Consider the following 20,000-nt stretch of genomic DNA (forward strand, 5'->3'; position numbering starts at 1 on the left):
AAGTCCGACCCCCTGCCATGGGCAGAAAAGAATGCTTGGGGTCAAATGACCATGGCTAGGTGATTGTCTAGCCTCCTTTTGAAGATGCCCGGGGTAGGAGTGAGCACCACTTCCCTTGGAAGTTGGTTCCAGCTCCTAGCCACCCTGACTGTGAAGTAGTCCCTCCTGATGTCTTGCCTGAACCTACTCTCAGTCAGCTTATGGCTGTTATTCCTTGTTAGTCCTGGCAGTGCTCAGGGGAACAGGGACTCCCCCAATGCCTGCTGGTCCCCTCTGGCAAGTTTGTAAGTGGCCACCAGATCCCCTCTCAGCCTTCTTTTGTGTAGGCTGAACAGGTTCAGGTCCCATAGTTTCTCCTCATAGGGCCTACCCTGCTGCCCCCTGATCATACGAGTGGCCCTCCTCTGGACCCTCTCTATGCTGTCCACATCCCTCTTGAAGTGCGGTACCCAAAACTGGACACAGTATTCCAACTGTGGCCTGACCAGTGCCTCATAGAGGGGGAGGATAACCTCCTTGGACCTGCTCGTGATGCATCTATGGATGCATGACAAGGTGTGGTTAGCCTTCCTGACTGCGTCCCCACATTGGCAGCCCATGTTCATCCTGGAATCAATAGTGACTCCGAGATCCCTTTTTGCCTCTGTGCTGACAAGAAGGGAGTTCCCCAGCCTGTAGGTATGCTGCTGGTTCTCACCTCCAGGTGCAGTACCTCATAGAAGTAGGGTCAGAAGGGATTGTAGATCATCAGATCCGACCCCCTGCCCTGAGCAGGAGAGAAAATATGGGCTCAAATGACCCCAGCCAGGTCAAGCCTCTTAAAGACCCCCAAGGTAGGAGCCATCACCACTTCCCTTGGAAGTTGTTTCCAGATCCTAGCCACCCTGACTGTGAAGTAGTGCCTTCGGATGTCTAGTCTAAACCTGCTCTCTAACAACTTATGGCTGTTATTCCTTGTTACCCCGGGGGGCGCTAGGGAGAACAAGGTCTCTCCCAAACCCTGTTGGTCCCCCCTAGTGAGTTTATAGACGGCCACCAGGCCCCCTCTCAGCCTTCTCTTGTGAAGGCTGAACAGGTTAACGTCCCATAGCTTATCTTCATAGGGTCTGCCTTGCTGTCCCCGGATCATGCGGGTGGCCTCCTCTGGACACTGTCAATGCTGTCCACATCCCTCCTGAAGTGTGGTGCCAAGAACTGGATGCAGTACTCCAGCTGCAGCCTGACCAGTGTCACATAGAGGGGGATGATCACCTCCTTGGCCCTGCTTGTGATGCATCTGTGGATGCACGACAAGGTACTGTTAGCCCTACTGACTGTGACCTCGCATTGTTGGCCCATGTTCATCTTGGAGTCAATAATGACTCCAAGATCTCTTTCTGCCACTGTGCTCTTGAGAAGGGAATTTCCCAGCTTATAAGTGTGCTGCTGGTTCCTACTGCTCAAAATTTGTCCTTACCTACTACCTTGCACTTGTCCGTATTGAAACTCATCCTATTCTCATCCACCCACCTCTGTAACCTGTCCAGCTCTAGTTGTAGCCTGTCCTTCTCTTTTGCATGCTCACTTCTCCTCACATCTTAGTGTCATCTGGAAACTTGAACAAGGTGCTTTTCACCCCCTTGTCGAAGTCACCGATGAATATATTGACACATGGGGGCCTGAGGACCAAGCCCTGTAGAACCCCACTGCCCACGTCCCTCCAGGTCAAAAATGACCAATCCACCACCACTCTCTGGGTGTGGTCCTCCAGCCAGTTTGCGACCCATCTGACTGTGTAGGCAGTGACACCACAGTCACGTAATTTTTTAATGAAGATGGGGTAAGAAACAGTGTCAAAGGCCTTCCTTAAGTCCATAAAGACTACATCCACCACGACACCTGCATCCAGAGCTCTTGTGACCTGGTCTTAGAAGGCAACCAGGTTGGTCTGATAGGACCTGCCTCTAATGAACCCATGTTTCATAGTTTCGTATTTGGTAGGGTCGGAAGGGACCTGAGCAGATCATCAAGTACGACCCCCTGCCATGGTAGGAAATAGTACTGGGGTCAAATGACCCCAGCAAGGTGTTCATCCAGCCTCCTTTTAAAGACCCCCAGGGTAGGAGCCAGCACCACTTCTCTTGGAAGTTGGTTCCAGATCCTAGGCGCCCTGACAGTGAAGTAGCACCTCCTGATGTCTAGTCTGAATCTACTCTCTGCCAGCTTGTGATTGTTATTTCTAGTCACTCCTGGGAGTGCTTGGGGAAACAGGGACTCCCCCAATGCCTGCTGGTCCCCTCTGACTAGTTTGTAACAGGCTTCTAGATCCCCCCTCAGCCTTCTCTTGTGAAGGCTGAACAGGTTCAGGTCCTGTAGCCTCTCCTCGTAGGGCCTCCCCTGCTGCCTCCTGATCATGCGAGTGGCCCTCCTTTGGACCCTCTCCATGCTATCCACATCCCTCCTGAACTGCAGAGCCCAGAACTGGATGCAGTACTCCAGCTGCGGCCTGACCAGTGCTGCATAGAGGGAAGGATCACCTCCCTGGACCTGCTTGAGATGCATCTGTGGATGCATGACAAGGTTTGGTTGGCCTTCCTGACCACATCCCTACACTGTTGGCCCATGTTCATATTGGCCTCAATAATGACTCCAAGATCCTTCTCTGCCTCTGCACTGATGAGAAGGGAGTTCCCCAGTTCCCCAGCCTGTAGGTATGGTGCTGGTTCTTCCTCCCCAGGTGTAGTACCCTGCACTTGTCAGTGTTGAAACCCATCCTGTTCTCTTCTGCCCACCCCTGTAACCTGTCCAATTCTGATTGCAGCCTATTCCTTCCTTCCAGTGTGCCCACTTCTCCCCACACCGTAGTGTCATCTGAAAATGTTGATTGCCTCTAACCATAATCTTCCCTGCTGGTCTCTTGCAGATGCACTCCTGGATAATTTTCTCAAAGAGCTTCCCCAGGACCTAGGTAAGACTAATGGGCCTATAGTTTCCTGGGTCCTCTTTCTTCCCTTTTTTGAAAATGGGGACCACATTGGCCCTTTTCCAGTCCTCTGGCACCTCGCCAGAGCACCATGGGTGTTTGTAAAGCTGTGTCAGGGGTCCTGCAATGAACTCTGCCAGTTCCCTCAGCACTTGGGGTGGAGATCGTCAGGACCTGCTGATCTGAACACAACTAGTCCCTGCAGAAGTTCCCTAACTAGGTCCGCACTGACCCTGGGCCTGGCTACGCCTCCCCACACTCCTACCTCTCCTCCCCATTCTATCCCACCTATACAACCTATAGCCTTTGATGTTTACCACCCAACCGTGCGTTGGATCCCACCAAGTTTCAGTGAGCCCCACTATGTCTGAGGGGAATATCCCTGTCCCTGCTCAGAAAAATGGAAGAAAAGAAACTGTTAAAGAGATTAACTTTGTCCCCTGATGCTACTACCAGATTACTAAGCATGTCCCGCAGAGACCCCACGTTACTTGGTACCTTTTTTTTAACCCCCTATGTATTTAAAAAAGGACTTCTTGTTATCCTTGATCCAGGTCGCTAGTCCGAGTTCCATCTCTGCCTTGGCTTTCCTAACAGCCCCCCTACAATCTCAAGCAATGGAGGTATACTCCTCCTTGGTGAAGGCTCCTCCCTTCCATTGGGTGTACACCTTCTTTTTGGCTTTGAGATGTTCCTGGATGCTTGTGGTGAGCCATGGGAGCTTTTGAGTGCTCTTGCCCTGTTTGATCCACATGGGGATTGTCTCCCTTTGGGCTTGGAGGATAGTTTCTTTAAGGAACGACCACTCCTCTTGGACTCCCAACTCCCCTCCCCTCTGGGATCTCAGTGACTCCCTGACTAGTTTTCTTACCTCATTGAAATCCGCCCTCCTGAAATCTAGGGCTGCTGCTTTGCTGCAGGCCTTTGACACCCTGCACTGGATGGTGAATTCCAGTAAGTAATGATCACTATTGCCCAGGTAGTCGAGGACTCGCAGTCCTCTCACCAGGTCGTCACCTATGGCCAGGACCTGGTCCAACATGGCATTTCCCCTGGTGGGACTGTGCACCTCCTGGGTTAGATGGAGGTCCTATAATTTGGCTAGGAACCTATGTGAGCTGTCAGACCTGGCTGACTGCTCTTCCCAGCGGATGTCCAGATAGTTTAGGTCACCCATGATGACCACATCCCTTGACTTGACTGCCTCCACAAGTTGACCAGAGAATTCCCCATCCAGCTCTTCTCCCTCATTAGGTGACCTATAGTAGACCCCCACCATTAGGTCCCTTCCCCCCCAACTCCCTTGTATACTGAGAGCACCTCAGTCTATCCTACCTTAGACCCAGTGCTGCTTGCTGAGGATGTGTATTACTCTTTGATGTAGAGCATCACACTCCTACCTCTCCTCCCCATTCTATCCCACCTATACAACCTATAGCCTTTGATGTTTACCACCCAACCGTGCGTTGGATCCCACCAAGTTTCAGTGAGCCCCACTATGTCTGAGTTTGTGTTAGCTAGCAGGAGGGCAAGTTCCTCTTGCTTGTTCCCCATACTATGAGTATTCGTATAGAGGCATTTAAGGCCTCCTGAGGGTGTATGCACCTCTCTCCCAATGCCAGGACTATCTGGGCCCCTGTCTCTTACCTGGGTATTTCTTGTGGTCATCGCCTGTCTTGGCTGGGCTGTTCTTGAAAGTGTCTTCTGGTTCAGTGTTCCGTGGCTCCCTTGGTCCTCTTCCTCCCCCTCCCCCGATGTGCCTAGTTTAAAGCCCACCGGAGGAGATCAGCCAACCTGAAAGAGAACACATGCTTACCTTTGGGGGAGAGGTGGAGCCCATCCCACCTGAGCATGTCTCTTGTTTTGAAGTGTGGGTCATGGTTCAGAAAGCCGAAGCCCACTGCGAGACACCATTCCTGAAGTTGCAAGTTGATGTCCCAGATGCAGATTTTATGGCGTCTTCCACATCTGCTCACTGGAAGGATTGATGAGAAGACAACCTGTGCCCCTATCTCCTTTAGCTTGCCCCCCAGAGCTTGGTAGTTCTTTATCAGGTGATCTGAACTGCTCCTGGCTGCATCATTAGTGCCCACATGGATTAGGACCATGGGGTAGTAATCAGTGGGCCTGATACGGGCAGGGATCATCTCTGTCACTTTCTGAATCCATGCTCCGGGCAGACAGTAGACCTCATGTGTCATAGGATCTTGGTGACAGATGGGACCCTCTGTTCCTCTCAGGATGGAGTCGCCTATGACAAGTACCTGGTGTCTCTTCTTCTGGGTCAACTTGCCTCCTTCAGTCCGTTCTGTGCGTGGAGTGACCTCCTCGGCAGAGGTTTCCTCCTCACCTTCCTCTTCCTCCAGTGTCACCAGGGCCTCATTCCTGTTCCCCAGCTGGACTGGGGAAGCTGGTACTGTGCCACCGTGAGCAGCTCTGGCTCTGGAGGGGACCTACTGCCATTCCGTTGTGGAGGGTACCTCCTGGGGCTCTTCTTCCTTTGGTGCATGGCCCTGCAGGGAAAAGAAATACCCATCAATTTCGTCTTCTGCTTCCCTGATCCCCCTCATTCTGCTAACCTCCTCCTGAAGCTCCCTCACCTGCCCCTCCAAGGTCCTAAGATAGGCGCCTGTGGGACAGGTGTGGGGACCCCCATTCCCAGCCTCCCCCGGCCCCACCGAGCATCCCCCACAGGCCTGGGGACAGAATGACACCAGCTCCCCCATGGGGTCTGTCTGGGTGGAGGCCTCAGAGAAGCCCCGGGTAGTTGGCACCCCCTGGGCAGGGGCCCTGGCAGCACTCTGCATCCACACCATTTATTTATTTATTTTTTGGTGGGGTGCCTTTGCCTTACCGTTTGCCAAAGTCTTCCTCCTGGCTCCTGCTTGCCTGCTTGTGCGAATACTGGCACACCCTCACAGAGTGCACGGCTCGGGAGTGCGGCTCCTTGGCGGCTCAGTCAAGAGGGATCCGGGGGGCTTTACCTCCAGATCTGCCTCAGCTGTGCCTGCTCCTACGCCCCCACTTACCTTAGGGGGATCAGCTATTGCTGCCTTCTCCACTGCCACCGCTGCTGGTGCCAGTAAATTTAGGGGGCACATGTGTGTAGAGGTGTACATGTGCCCAGTTCTCCCTCTCCTCTCCTTGTCTGACTTGTTCAGGAGGATATTCTTGTCCACATGTGTAATGACTTTGTACTTGCCTCCACCATGCTTTTGCTGTACAGGCTTGGCTGGAGGGCTGTAATTAGAGGGAACCACCCTCAAAGGACTCTGGGCCCCTCTAAGTGAGAGCAGGCCCAGAGTTTCTACAAATTGCACAAAAGATCTGGAAGGGGTCCATGACATATTATGTAGGGTGCAAAGTGCCATTAAAGTAACCCCTGCAGATGTTGTGCCCTGGAGCTAGAGTTCAGAATGGGGTGCTGCGCTGTCATATATTCTCACATCCAACACACATTATTTTCCCAAAAAACAGCTGTTGGAAATTTGGGTGTACATTATCTGTTTGAAATACAGTAAAAGAAGTTTCTGTTGGTTACAGGCAAAAGTGAACATTTGCTCTCACTGGCGGGAAAAACAGTGAGCAGACTCTGCTCCCTAGCTGCTGCTAATCAGTTACAACACAGAAGTATCTTTTTTTATTCTATCTGCCTTTCAAAAACAAGGTGCAGATTATATTCTGGGGCTTGTTGTATGTGAGAAAATATGGTATTCAGGCATTTGCTAGCGGCTGAGGGAATGGTGATGCAGAAGAACTTGCTGACCCCAGAATGTCCCATTCTCCTGTTCAGTTCTGAGAGCAGCAGAAGAAAACAGGGGACTTCCAAGGTCCTGCTGTTTCTTTTCCTGGTGGTCTCCCTGGGAAGTAGAGCTGGGGTAAAACTCTGCTGTACACGGGTTACAGCCTTGTCACTGTGGGGTGAAAATAGGAAAGTATGAACTTTAACAGTGAAGCAATTTTCTCTTCTCTCTGTTGAAGAGTTAAGCACAGGTATTACAAATGTGTTCTGAATGGGAAATTCACTTAACTGACAGTTACAAGACATGCCTCATTTCATTGATTTTTCTCTCATATGCCCAGCAAGGACTCTGATCTGCAGCCTCGGAGTTTATGTTGGATAGTGGGGGAGGAAGTGGAGACTGCTCTGCATAACATCACCCGAGGAGCCCTAAGGGAGAAGGATGCTATTCCTGGTGGTGCTGCTGCCCTGTTACATGACTTTGAGCCAGTTAGCTGGGCTCAGATTTTCAAAAGTGCCTCATGGACTCTTCCTCAAATCCTTATTGCTGCCTTGGAGATCTGAATGTGAAAGCCTCTTTTGTCTCTGTGACTCCCAAGTCTAACAGTGGCCTGCCTCTCTCTGTGCTTGTAAGAGCAAGGGAATATTTGAGTTGTGACATGCAGCCATGACCTCCAAAACCACTATAGAGGCACCAAATTGAGCAGGGGCTCTTTTTTGCCATCCCTGCATGAGTATGTATATTGTTATATTTGCCAGCTGGTGGTCAGACACTGGAGTAGACTTGTCTAATTAGTAGCAAGCCTTGATTTATTAGGGCAAAATATTTCATTCCTGTGGAGAAGATGCACAGTAGTGAATGAGGGGGTTGGGGCAGCACTGCACTGAAATCAGTGCAACTTAAAGCTAGTGGCATTTTACAGGGTTTTTGCCTCCGGGATAATAAGGGGCTTGCTGACTTAGAGGAGGTAACATGCCATGAAGTACCTTAGCACCCAGAAGGCAAGCAGACCTCATGCTTGTGGGCTCTTGCAGAGACAGGAAGACTTTCTGCACTGTTCTTTAGCCCTGCCAGCCACAGGATTCATTGGGAGCTAAACAGCAGGAGGGTCTTTCTCCTCAGCTGTGCCTTTTCCCCACAGTCACCAGCTGGGGAACAATGCAGAGGCTGAGCTGGGTGCAGCATTTCTAATGTGACTTTTGCTTTCAGCACTGCCACCTTGAGGGAGCAGGTCGGGGAATAGGACAAGCAGAGTGGCAGATTCCCCAGTCTGTTCCTTCATTCTTTGGTATTCTTCCCCTTCCTCCTCTTCCTCCTACCCCGCAGTGTTACTTGCAGAGCCTCAACACATGATCTCTGTGGAGAAGGTATCTGCAATGTTGCAGGGCATAGAGATTTAAAACTCTTTGCATTTGGACTATTTCATAGATTTCATAGACATTAGGGCTGGAAGGGACCTTGGAAGATCATCAAGTCCAGCCCCCAGCCCCAGGGACAGGAAGTCAGCTGGGGTCAAAGGATCCCAGCAAGATAAACATACAAATGTCTTTTAAAGGAGTCCAGAGTAGGCTGGTTGGTCCTTTTCCACCCTCAACACCCTGAAGTTCTTGAGAGCTCAGATTGTTCTTCAGGGACATGCTGGTTTGTTTTGGGATTTTAGTGAGTTTTTCTCTGAAATGCTTTATGCTGCTTTGATTTTTATTATGGTGAATGTACTCAGTTTGCCACTTGTGCCCTGGGCCTGGACAAGGCTCACTTTCCAAATGAAAATGCTGTTATAATTCAGCCACACCCCAAGCCAGAATTGTGCATTGTGTATCACGGGCATGATGTCAGTCTTTCTCAGGATTTTTATGTAACTGCAGAAGGTGCATATATTTTCTGCCTACTTTTTTTTTTAAGAGGAAGGGAAAATGTTGCTGGAGTTAAAGTGAGAGGAGGAACACAGCTATCTACTATGAATGGGCACCTCTTTCTTCTCTGTTTTGGAAGGGTGTAATTGATTTCCAGTGCTATTTAGCACAGTCACAGGTCTGGAGGGGCAGGACCAGAGGGCCCTTCTAAGACCCTTCAACAAAATGTTATGAAACTTCCTGCTTCTGGGTTTCTCTGACCATTAAAGACCAGGATGACACTTGTGCTAGGCCAGGGCAGGTTATCCCACATCTGCTGCTGTGGGGTTGCTCATATGAAGCATCTAGAGCCGGTTATGATGGGTACTGGGCTAAGTGGGTCTTGGGTTGGGCACAGACTGATCGTTCCTGTGTTACTAACTTGAACAGTTAGGCTCTCAGTTTGCCATCTGTCCTGCGTAGGGCTATGTGTAGCTGTATTGTCCCAGGAGACAGATAGAGAAGGATTATTCTTCTTTCACTCTCAGAAGAGGTGGAGCAGGGATAGCAAACTGTTAATGGTCAGCACCTCCCTCCTCAGCTGCCGTGGCTGGTGCCCTCTCAGAAAGTTCTGCCCACTTCCCATCATGCCTTGCTCACCTGTCCAAAGGGAAGCAGGAGGTATGCAGGGCTCACATTCTCTTAACCAGGCAGTCCCACAGACTAGGGAGCCCACACAACAGTTTCCAAGGGGATACTTACTCCCTCTCCTGCCCCTCTGCACTAACACAGTCTACCCCTAAGGGAGCAATGAAACTCAAGAGCATGGGTTGTTATGGTGTCATGTCCATACATACTAACTGCATGCCTGGGCCCTGAGAGGTACATATGTATGACAGAGACAATGTGACTGTCTGTCATGGGGGCCTGCCATCACCTTTGCTGCTTCATTATTGAACTTTGAGCAGTTGGCCCCATATCGACACAGCTCAGCCTTCTTATCAACCACTGGGGACCCCCTCAAGTGGTACATAGAAAAATTATATTTCACATTTTCCTTTCTATTTCCAGTAAAACCTATTGTGTGATGGCAAAGATATGTACAGTCCCATGAAGGAAAGGAAACTAGCACAGAGTTTTGGTAGGCTCTGGGCAGGTGAGCTGGTCCAAGCTCAGTCAGCCCCCAGTCTGGCTTCTATTTCTACTATTTATTTGCCAAGTTCACAAAGCTGTTTATTACATCAATGGAGCAAGGCCAGTTTACACCACCTGAGGAGTTAGCTCAAATATATGTATTCTCTTTAAAAACACAAGCTTTAAGTATGTTTTTACTCTAGAAAATAGCCAGAACCCTGCAGCAACAAACCACCATTTACACATTGTAAAGTGAAAAACATTCTTCAAGTGAAACAGGTTGCATTGTTAAGTTTTCATGGATTCACTATTATCAGATAATGAATAAAAATAGCTTTACAAATTATGAGAATATACATTGAGAACATCATACTAGACCTGGAAAATGTCACAAGCACAAAACAGAAATATGTTTAGAAAAATTAAAACTGCAATTGTGGCATGTGTCTAGTTCTGCTTGCCTGTGCTGGCAGGTGGGTAAGTAGGTGTTTTAGAAGGATAGTGAGCTATATTTTATACCTTAGCACTGGAAAAATATTCTAGTGGGGGCTAATCATTTTGGGAGATGTGCCACAAATGAGCCTTACACCCTCACCGAGTACCACTCCAATCCCCTTTCCTGTCCAATCTTCTCTTCTGCTTTCTGTCTCCGGACCTATCTGCAGCTGTGCTGCCTGTCCTTCTCCCCGATCTCCCACGTGCCACACACAAAGGCTGCCCATATTTTTGGTATGCATGCCACAGGTTGGCCACCCATGCCCTAATGTATTGTGGTTGCACAGTTAAAGTCCAAGAAATGGAAATATTACAGTTTCTCCAGTAACAACTAACTTGGCACACAGGCTGGCCACCTTCTATCTATGTGGTGTGGCCCAAGGGTTCTTGGGTGGCCCCCAGATATTTAAAAAATCCCACAAAATGGATTTTGGCTGCACCCAGCCAGCAGTAGGGGTAAATCTTTTTGTCAGGTGTGTCACGGATTAGTCCTGCTCCCTTCCTGAGTGCCACTCCAATCCCTTCTCCCTACCTGATTTTCTGCTTTTCTTTCTGTTCCCTGCCCTATGCTCTCAGCCCCATCCTTTGCTGTTTCTGCTTCCTGTCTTGTGCTCCCTGCATAATCTTCTGCTGCTCTTTCTGCACTCTGCTCTATCTGCCACTGTGCTGCCTGTTCCCTCCCCGATATGTCAGGTGCCACACACACAGGCTGCCCATGCCACTTGTGGCACTCATGCCACAGGTTGGCGACCCCTGTTCTACAATAAGTTACCATTCTGGACCAAGCATGATGTAACTAGAAGTGATTGTACAGTACACTACTTGTATTTATCATAATAATGTAGAACCCTTGTGAAGGCTCCCACTGTAATGACTGCAAGCCATTCTTTAATTCTTTGTACTGTATTTCTTAGATGCAAGTTAAGGTTGAGTTGAGGTACCTTTTTGAATTGGGACCTGAGGCTGTTTGGTAAAGGAAATATAATTTTTGCTTCACATGCTTCATTGGAAAACAGGATGTACACTTAGGGCAGTTTATAAACTGTAGTGGTACATATTTAAGCCAAAAATTGTATACTTGGTTGCCTGAAAATAGGATGCCTAAGCTCATTTTTAAATACCTAAATAATTTTCAGAGTTGTTCAGCACTCAGTGTGCTCTCCTGTGACTGAAAGTTTATAGGAGATGAGAACTTTGGAAAATGTAAGTCTTTTAGTTAGCTGAAATGTGGTTTTAGGCAAATAAGTTAGACAACTTAGGACTTTGCATCTGTTTTGCACAGCAAGTTCATTCAGAGCAAGGGCCAGCCACTGCAGACAAATCTAAATGGCAAAAACAAATGTGACAACTGTATTCCCCTGAGACAAATATGGGGATAGCTGTGGGAACAAATCTCTTTCAGCTCCCCCTGAGCCCACTTTGCTTAGGACTGGCTCCAAACGTATCCTTGGTCTGTCCCTTTTTTTCAGAGATGGGGGGTGTACACCTCCAGCATAAGATCGCATGTTACAGCCTGACTGTACTCTGCTCAGCTATCTACTGGAAGCATGGTTCTTATTTGATGATCAGCTAGAATAGTAGTGCTCAACCTTTTAGTGTGGTTGCCAGGTGATTGCAACTTAGCTGCACCATAGGCCACCACTCTCCTCTAGTACACTTTAAATATGTAAATTATATTTAAATATGCTAAATAGACTTTCTGTACCTGATCTGCCAAAATTCTTTGAGTGAGTTTGCCAGTCTGCTGTATAAAAAGGGTTGGGAACCACTGTGCATGTGTGGGGTGGGTGGGAGGAGGACAACAGAGACAGGAGGGGTGGAGGAAGATGGCTGCCAATGTCAGAGGGAGGGGAGGGGAAAAGAAAGAGCGCTTACTTCTGGGATTCTGGTAAACAGTGCTTGACTAGAGGAGGGGACAGGGAAAAAGGAAGGAAGAGAGTAAGCAGCACTTCCCATAAGGAAGTGAGGAGGGAAAGGGCAAGGAAGGCTGTGGAGGGGATCATTGACACCACACAGGACAGGGAAGGGGATATGTTGGGTTGAGTTGCTTGCTCCTTATCCCTTGCATCACAGGCCAGATCCAGTCACTTCAGAGGCCTGATTCACCCATGAACTATGGGTTGACCACCATTCATCAAGAAAGTTGCTCTCAGATCTCTAGCCTGCAGTAGCCTATGGCAGTGGAGTTAACTCACAGCTGACCTCTGGCTATACAGATTATTTTACCAGTTTCAACTTTTTTGGGTGTCTGTAATCATTGTCAGGTGGTGTAGTTCCAGCCATTCTGCATTTCTGGCTGTGGCTTAGAACTCGAGCAATGTGGTGTGGCAACCCATTTAAATTCTTCCCTCAATGATGGACACCCACCATTAAAAAGCTCACTTGGTACTGGGATGCAAGTTAATGTGGCTGGCTCAGGGAGCTGTTCCCCACTTAGCCAGGAGCTTAGTTGCTGTATATAGAAAAAGGATTAGGTACATCTGTGACTCTCCTGCTGGAGAGGTGGCCAGAAACAGCCATACAATATCTGCTTTGCCACTCAAGCACAGGACAGTGAGAATCCATCCTCTGCTGCTGAGTGAGCTACCGCAGTTTTGGAGCTGGACATGTTGGAGTAAATTGGAGAAGGGTGCAGGGATGGTCAGGGTCTAACCTCTGCTCCCCACTTACTGATTAAAAAAGCTGAACTGATGTGGGGAGGGGGAGTATGGTGATTTATTGCTGGTATCAATCAGATGTAAGCTACAGCACAAGTTCCCTCAGAGAAAGGGGAAGGCAGGGGATCTGTTGTAGCTGGGGGTGGTGTCTGAAAGCCTCACAGCCTCCTGAGGCTGCTTCGGTGGTAGTGTTGACCATGCCTTCCTGGAATCGCAGAGTGGATTCAGAGCAGGGAGATCAATAGTGGACATGATATGCTCCTTACACCAACTGCAAGAAAAATTCAGGGAACAAAATAAGCCACTGTACATATCATTTGTCATCCTCTCCACTGTGTTTGCATGCTTTGGTTCAGCTGATCATCGCTGGTAATGTGCGTGTGGCTCTGTGGCTCAGCTGGAGAAGGCAAGGGAGAGAATGGATACTTGGAGTGGCAGTGGAAGGTGGGGAGGTTCATGATGGCCCTTTGCTGCAGAGAAGTGCATTTCACAGTTTCAGAATATTACAGTAGGTGAGTTCTGTGGTGCTAGAGGCTGAAGATAAGAAGCTGTAGAAACTTTGCTTTATTTGAAGAGGTGCTGTGTTATGGGTGTATATTGCTATACAGGGGGCATGTATACATGAGATGCTTTACTGGATAGTCTACTGTACAGTAAAGTGTCACCGTCTACACGAATGGGGCATTTACTGCACAGTAAATTAGGCTACTGCGCAGTTAGCTAGTACTTGTAAATACAGGTACTAGATTAACTATGCGGTAGTTACTGTGCAGTATCACACTTGTAGACAATGACCAGGAACAAATTTGCCAATCAGCACCAGGACTGAGGAGCATTTGGCACCCCCATCCTGGCTCCCAGCGCAAAACTGGGAGCTCCAGAGAGCAAGCGGGGGCTGGGAACCCAGCCCCTGCTCATTCTGCAGAGTAGCTCTGTGCAGTATGGAGCTGGGAACTCCAACCCCTGCTTGCTCTCTGGAGCTCCCAGCTCCACACCACACAGCTGTTTTGGGGGGTGGGCGGAGGCTGAAAACCCAAGCAGGACAGCTGCTGGCAAGCCCTATGCCCCCCAACTCATCAGGGCACTGGCCAGGAACTGTCCCGTAAGTAGGGCAGCTGCCAGTGGGCCCCCTGTTGAATGGAGGGCCACGGGTCTCACTGGCAGTTGCCTCACTTGTGGCAGTTATGGCTCAGTTATGGCTAACCTCCTGCTAAGCAGAGAAGCCCTGCCCAGCAGGGGGTTTGCTGGCAGCTGTTTGTCCCAATGTGCACGGGGCCAGAACAGCTGTGTTGGCTTCAGCAGCAGCTGTCTCCTGGGCCCATGCACATCAGGTCCCATCCCACTGTGTATGGGGCCAGGAGACAGCTGTCTCTGTAGCCAGCTGAGCTCTCCTGGCCTCCCTCATTGGAACTATGCCTCTTGCCAGCCCCTGGACTGGCATCTGGAGGAGCCTGGAGCTTCCCCTAGCTGCTGTGGGATGGGGGCATGGCAGAGCAGGGCTGGAGCAACCTGGTACCAAGCCGTTCCCATTGAGAGCAAATCTGCTTTGCACAGGGTGCACGTGTAGACATGCTCCTGGAGAAGACTTACTGTGCATACATAGATATGTAGACTGTGTATATATAGACATATAGACATGCCCAGGAAGAAGGAATTGCCTGGCTAGAGTCCCTAGAGTTCTTTCCACAGGAGTAGCCAACAAAGGATTCTTTGAAGTCAGGTAGAAGAACCCATAGCTGCAGATGAGGATTTGTCACATTGCCCCCTTCCTTTCCACACCCCATGTGCACACATTAGGTCTCATTTTGGTCTCCAGTATTTAGAGTGTAACTTAAACTCTGAAGCATAGGTAGCTTAAATTCTGAAGTAATATTCCTTTCAGTATTCGTTGCTTATCATTTGGATTCATGGTGCAGTCAGTTATAGTTCTTATTAGACAGTGAAAGGTTATCTGATGTTTTTTATGAAGAATGACCTCCTATACTATTTAAAAAATTGGGATAGTTTATTATACATGAAAATTATCTATACTTCATCATGAGAGCATTTTATATGCATCTCAAGTTACTGCAAGTCACATTTTTTATCTGAAAAGAATATCTTTAAACCATCCAGACCTATCTTCAAATGAACGTAAATTCTTAGTAGTAATTAAAAGTATTTTAATTTTATAGGGGAAAATATTGTTATGGTGATTAATAGGTAACATAAAAATGAAAATTTGTGATAATCCCATCCTGTGCAAAATATTGACATTTAACTGAAGAGTTGTACAGTACAGCTTTGTAGGAGTATTAAACTAATGTTATCACAGCATATGTTTAATTTGAAACATTTGGCTGTTAATGCTGTTAAACAGGATAAAAAGTATCTTTTAAATGAAGTAGGATATTTTATGACAACTTTGTAACATATTGATATATTTTGGTGTAAAGAAGTTTTATAGGGTTTTTTTTTTTGCCTGGATTCCAGCTCCTTAAAAGGTGGGATGAGAATATTTGTCTGTCTGTCTGTCAGAGTGATAGATAGCTTTCTAATGAAACTATTAGCAAGAAGACAGATGGTGCTGGTACTGTCTGTGATGTATATCATTGTTCACCAAGAAATGGACTTAAAGGAATTATCACAGACCCACTGAAATTACAAAGCTAATGGTAACCACAAAGCTACCATTAGATTTGGTAATACAGAACCAGAGCCCAAGGCTGTATGTTCATGTGAAGGAGAAAGCGTGGCAGCAGTGAAAGGACCCGTAGAATGCTGCTTCTGGAGCCGATACCATATAAGGTTAGAAGCTCCGAGATTGGAGCGTGGCGGTGGTGGCAGCAAAAAGGAAGCCTCAACAAGAGAAAAAGAGGAGAGAAAAGAGAGAGGAAAGAGGATCCCCAGGGGATCAGTAATTTACCTGAGGACCTCTCACAGTGTCAGCGGGAAGAACGGAGCTCCGTGGACTGCCAACCTGGAAAGAAAGCAAAGGAAAAGGAAAGAGTGAAATTAACATGTCATTATTCAGCTGTGGAGACAGTGTCTGAGTGCCCATCGAAAGGACCTGAGGATCAGACACATGCAAAAAAAAAAAAAAAAATAGAGTGGATAGACTTATCAGCCAATGAAGTAAAGAGAGAGTATATAGTGGGGTTTGAAGACAAAAGCCCATGAAAAGGATAGAAACGCAAAATGGACAAAAAGGAAAGAGACTTTGTTTATTAATACTTGGTTCAGTCAAATTGATAGTAATAGCATAAAAACAGTATATAAATAGAATCACCAATTTGATGTAATAAATAAATAAATACAAGTTTTGATCTGAATCAGACTATGATTATCTATACCACTGAGTGCATGTGAATATACAGAGAACTGAGCGAGGTAACTTACCGGTAGTACACATGAAACCCTAATAGAGACCAAAGGGAAAAAAACAAAACAAAAAACCACTTTGTTTTTAAACAATCCTCCTGACTAGTGACACCAAAAATTCGAGCATAGAATACTAACATCCAAGACGTGGCAGGCGGGAAAGTTGGGGTACTGACAGTTCACTGGGTGACTATAGAGAGAGGTGCAACCACCACAGTTAATTTTGCACAGGTCACTGAACAGCTGTCCGATGGTTACATCCATAGCCAATGGAAGACTGGGGCTAACAGGGCTAAGCCCCCCCAAACATGGGGCAGAGGGTATAGCTGCAAGGAAGTCCTGCCGCAGGCTCTGGGTGGCTGCAGCAGGAGTGAAGAGGGGTGTGTACACAGCCAGGATTGCAGCCCAGTGTGTGAATGACTGCACACATGTAGACAGTGATGTTTTACCACACAATAGATTAGTCTAATGCACAGTAAAATATCTCATATAGATGCACCCACAAAAATTTAAAGGAATGGTCTTCCTCCAGTATAGTATCCAGGAAAGTATCAGTCTGTCCATTCTGTAAACGGGAAGGGACTGGGGGGGGGGGTTTGAGGCCCCCACACTGAAGGAAGGAGTGGGGCAGAGGCAGGGGCTGGGGTGAATGAGGTCCCGGCTGGGCCAGGTGGTGAGACAATTGGATCCTGGGCAGCTTGTCCAGGGGCACGAGTGGGAGGGGGGTGTCCTGCTGCTGTGTGCACTCTGGTATATGCCCAGGGGGCATGTGCCCCTTGATTTTTGCATGGGGCAGAGATGGCTGCCATTGCTGCTGCCGCTGCCCCGGGAGTGGCACAACTCATGTATATCCCACTGCTGCTGGGCTGTGCCATGCCCTCTGCCCACTCGGTGGTGGGACACACATGGCATTGTGCCGCTTCTGGAGCAGCAGCTCACAGAGCTCAGCATGCAGCAGCAGCTGCTTCCGCCCTGTGCACAGATCAGGGGGGCATGTGCCCTGCAGGTCTCCACTGAGGTGCACACAGCAGTGGGAGCCCCACCCCCCCTGCATCCCTGGATGAGCTGCCCAGGATCCAATTATCCCACAACCCAGCCTGGCTGGGGCCCCATTCACCCCAGTCCCTGCCTCTGCCCCATATCCTTCCTCACCGTGGAGACCTTGATTTGCTCCCCACGATGCCCACATGTACACCCCACCAACATACCTTATTGTGCCTTGCTCCCACCCTCATAAGCTGAAAGACCCAGCCCAGCCAGTATTCAGCTTTCACGTGTGGCTGTTGCTGCAGCCCCCAGGGACCTGCTTTGCTTCCCTGGTGTCCTGCTTACTCTTTGTAGCAGGTAGGGAAGCGGCAGGGGTGAAGTTGCACCAGGGCAGGAGCATGGGGCTGGGGCTGGGGCTGGGGCTGGCGGTAGCATGGAGCCTGCACCCAGGGGTCAGAGGCAGAATGGACCTTAGCTGGGCAGCATGCAAGTGTGAGGGAGGGTGGGGAGTGTGGGGATCCCCCCTCACACTCCTCCATGGCAAGCAGGCCTGGCAGGCAGTGGAAGCAGCAGCAGGCAGAGGTGCTCAGGTTGCTTATGCTGTGTGCAGGTGCCCAGAGGGGTATGACTGGCCAATGCTGCACATTGCGGTGAGGAGCGCAGCCTCCACTGGGTCATCTGTATTGCTGGTGCTCCCTGCACTTGTGTGGCATGGGAAAGAAGCCCTGCACACTGGAGCCAACTGCCTTCCCTGCTGGGGCTGTGCAGCATGAGAGAGAAGCCCCAGGTGCCTTCCCCTGGTGGGCGGGTAAGGCAACTGGCTCCAGTGCCTGGGGAAGGCAGCTGCAGGCTCAGCAGGGAAGGCAGCTGGCTCCAGCATGTAGGGCTTCCCTCCCAGGCCACATGAGTGCGGGGAATGCTGGTAATGTAGACTGCCTGGCAGCAGCTGTGCTCCTCACTGTGATGTGCAGTGCTGGCCAGAGCTGAGCCCCACTGGGCACCAGAGCCCTGAGTGCCTCGCCTGCTGGTGCACCATCGTGAATGTGGTGGTCCCCACATCCCCCTACCCTCCCTCACACCCACACCCAACTCCTACAACCCTCTAACATACCCTATGCCCCCTACACAGCCACACCCCTTCATAACCCGCCCTCAACACATCTCCATGCCATACCATACTCACACCCAAACCTCCTCCACACCAGACACACACAGCCACCCATCTCCACTCCACCTCCACCTCCACTTCCACCCCACCATACTCACGCACACACACACAACCCCACCCCACCATACACACTCACATCCACACTCCTCCACACCCCACCACACAGCCCCAATATAGAAAACTAAGAATTTATTGTTGTTATACCATTCCATCTATATATACTACACCAACACAAATCATGACAAAATATTTTATTCATATTTTAAAATATGTTCTTGTCAGCGTTCGACTTCTAGTGTATGAATTTTTTCTGGTTCTTAGATGGCAACCCCCACTCCCAAAAGGAGTATTTTGGGGGGGAAAATGGGAGGGACTTCTGGTGGCAAATGTCAGGGGCTAGGGGGAGGGACGTCCAGTCCCAAGATGGTGACCAGGGGATGGGGTAATTGTCAAGGACTAGGGCTACTGAAGCGGTCCTCCAGCTGAAATAATTGCCTGTCCCTGGCTTAGACAGAGGACCTTAATACATCACTATCAGCTGCATTCCCCACATCAGGGCCAATTTCCAAATGTGAAATCCAATGCTAAGAACGCCAGTGCCATGGCTATCTAAAACCCAGGGCACTCATTAGCGCTAGAGCCAATTATGCCATAATGGCACTTTCCCTGCCCACGGAAACATTGATCCAGCTCTCAACGCATCGTCAAGTGTTCTATTTGCATCTAGCAGCTTATATTCTGCATTATTAACAGCTAGGGACCACAAGCACATCCTGCAAGACTGAGGTAGGATATAAAAGAAGCAGAAGAACTGCATTCCTCTGGGGCTGACTCTGCAGGCCCTGTTGTAGTATCAAACCATATGGCCTGGACTGACAAAACATGTCCAGTCATGTGATTTACACTGGTTTGTACACCAGGATCTGGGGAAGACAGAGGCTTGGCTATGGTGGGGTAGCTGCATGCTATGCCTTGCCACTAGGTGAAGAGAGCAGGACTTCTCTCAGTAGACAGCTGCTCCAGAATCACCTAAACATTACGAACTTTCTCCTGAGAAGCTTTACTTCTGAGTCTTTCAGAGGTAATTTTATACCTCATTGGGCAAAGTAACTCCAGTGAAGGGAGTTTACATGGTATTTTTCCTGCACTTATTACATCAGAGTGAATGTTTTCCTGTTGAGGCCTATGGTTATGTGGAATTAAGTGTTATGCAACTGCAGTGTGCAGACTTTCAGCTTTCTTCTGTTAGTCATAATTCTGGCTCTTCTTCCTCAAGATCAGGCCATGATTCACATTGCCTCGCTATGGGTTTTACAAGACACCATAACCACTTGTGCCCTCAAAGAGCTGTGCAACGCCAGGAGACAAGGCCAGGCCGTTTCCTTCTGACTGTACTGCACATGTTAATGTGAACAACCTGCAAATCTGCTCTCTTGCAGTGTTGAATGAGGCAGGTGGGAGCAAGCTGGTATCTGCTACAAGTTGGGTGTGAGCTACTTAGCATCAATGGAGTGATTTGAAGTGTGCTGGACTGGGCAAAAAGGAAGAATTACATAGCATAGGGCGTGTCTTTCCTCCAAATTTAACTTAAGGGATTCAGCACTTGGGGGCTGAACACCCCGTTTCCCTAGTTCAGGTGTGAATAGGCATGCTACCACAACC

At 48.9% G+C, this 20,000-nt stretch overlaps 1 pseudogene; it reads right to left on the reverse strand.

The window, feature by feature from the left end:
* Nucleotides 1-1,693: 1,693 nt before the first annotated feature.
* LOC149868702 (uncharacterized) lies at nt 1,694-5,778 on the reverse strand (annotated as a pseudogene).
* Between the last annotated feature and the right edge of the window lie 14,222 nt (nt 5,779-20,000).

Source organism: Crocodylus siamensis, chromosome 3 (assembly GCF_052110815.1).
Source record: "Crocodylus siamensis isolate JL-2025a chromosome 3, ASM5211081v1, whole genome shotgun sequence".
Lineage (NCBI taxonomy): Eukaryota > Metazoa > Chordata > Crocodylia > Crocodylidae > Crocodylus > Crocodylus siamensis.